Source organism: Elephas maximus, chromosome 9, assembly GCF_024166365.1.
Source record: "Elephas maximus indicus isolate mEleMax1 chromosome 9, mEleMax1 primary haplotype, whole genome shotgun sequence".
Lineage (NCBI taxonomy): Eukaryota > Metazoa > Chordata > Mammalia > Proboscidea > Elephantidae > Elephas > Elephas maximus.
Genome location: NC_064827.1, coordinates 46,627,255 through 46,629,430, shown reverse-complemented (window position 1 = coordinate 46,629,430; position 2,176 = coordinate 46,627,255).

Genomic DNA, 2,176 nt, shown 5'->3' with positions numbered 1-2,176 from the left:
TCGAACGGCATCCTGGGAAGTGTAGTTTTCAGGCTGACGGCTTGTAGTGCTGGGCCAGAGCGCTGACTGGGGCTTCCACTGGACCGTGACGGTAGGGAACTGTGTTCCCACCGCAGTGTTAAAGGCACTCTCTGACCTTCAGCTTCCTGGTCTGTTAGATAGACTTCATAGGGCTGCTGCACATGACCAGGTGCTTTGCTGGCTGTCAAGAACTGGGCATTAGAAACTGGACTAAAACCAAGACTCGAACCATGCTTCATCCTGCTACCACGATGCCCTACCCTTGGCCCTCGAGCTGACACAGCATTTTCTTGAGCACACAGCCCCCTTCCCCACTACCTGGCTGTCCAGGCTCACAATATAGAGATATCCCAGCTTAAGCAGGTAAAGAGTCTAATCTCTGGCCACTCTTCCCTCCTGATATCTCCAAACTGAGACTCAGAGACATGAAGCTACTTACACAAGCCTTCGCCTGATAAAGACTATCAGCCACTCTATCCTTTACTCCTGCAATGCTTGGGGTCTCACCTTTTCAAAGAGACTACCATGAATGAACCAGAAATAGAAATATCTCTGGCTCAGGAAACCACAGGCCAGTTGGATCCCTTCTAGGCCCCTTACTGGACTCTACATAGCTCCTCCTGGACCTCCCACGCTTTCCTCAATCCATCGTTTATCTGATACCAGAGCAACTTTTTAAATCCTAAAACTAAAAATTTCCCCCATGAGGCTTTTTCTAAAGCCCAGCTCTAATGTCTCTTCTCTGTTCAGGAGCTGGCCCTACGTCCCACTGCCTGCTGTAATTCCTCAGCGTGGGAGGCAGAGTGCCTCAAATCCTCTTCAGTGGCCCTTTCAGGTTTTAGCTCCCACCACACCTACCAGTCCCTGAACCTCACAGTCAGCCATACCAAATATCCTTCTCTCTTTCTGCCCCGATGTGCCCCCTCCCTGCCACACCTGTGTCCCTTCACCTCTAAGTGAGCTCATGGCCACTTCCCCTTTGAGAGCCCTTCTTAATTGGTCTCACTGCTCCCTGTACCCCCACCCCATCCATATGCTAGATAGATTATGTATCTCCCTGCTCAAACCCCTCAGTGGCTCATCATACTTGGGTATAAAATCTAAACCCCTTTCCCATGCCTTGCACAGCAGAGCTCCTGCCTGCCCCTTTAGTCTCCTCTCCTATCACTGTTCCTCCTGCTTGCTATGCTACAGACACACGGTCTTCTTGAAAAGTTCCAAACACACCAAGGGCCTTTACAGATGCCTTTCCTTCTCTTCCAGGGTTGGTTCCTTATTTTTTAGGCTTCAGCTTAAGCATTCCCTCTCCAGAGAAGCCTTTACTGACCACTTAGGTAAGATTGGCTCATCCCACTCCCATCTGGCACTCCATTTTCTTTATAAAACCCAAAACCAAACCCATTGCCGTCAAGTCGATTCTGACTCATAGCAACCCTATAGGACAGAGTAGAACTGCCCTATAGAGTTTCCAAAGAGCACCTGGCAGATTCAAACTGCTGACCTTTTGGTTAGCAGCTGTAGCACTTAACCACTATGCTACCAGGGTTTCCATTTTCTTTATACAACATGATTTTTTTTTTTTTTCTGTGTCATTCCTATTAGATTGTAAAGTCTTTGAGGGGACTGCATCTGCCATGTTCATGGTTGTATTCCCAATGCCACTGTATAGTAAATATTTGTTGACAGAAAGAACAAGTGAATGATTTTTCTCCTTTCTTGACACATCAAATTCTAGTTTCCTTTCCACCAAATGCAGGGTCTGATGCACAATACTCAATAAATACTTCCTGACATACTAGCTTTAGTTAATGCTCCCTCCTACAGGAAGCCTTCTCTGATCACTACTCTGCCCCCACCAAGAAATGACTTCTCTCTACTTTCACTTCTTGCAACACCTTAGGGCTTTGGTGGCCCTAAGCACACCATGCCTTATGTCGTGGTCTCTATCTTTATGTGTCATCTCATCTCCTAGACTAGGGATCCTGGAAACAGGATCCTCACCTGATTATTTACATCCACAATCCTGCATCAGACATTACCTGGCATGCACGTTCCATAAATAGTTGTTGAAAAAAAATGGATCAGCCAGTATGATGGTGGACGGGAAAAGGAAAACAAACAAACAAACACCAAACCCGTTGCCATCGATTCCGAC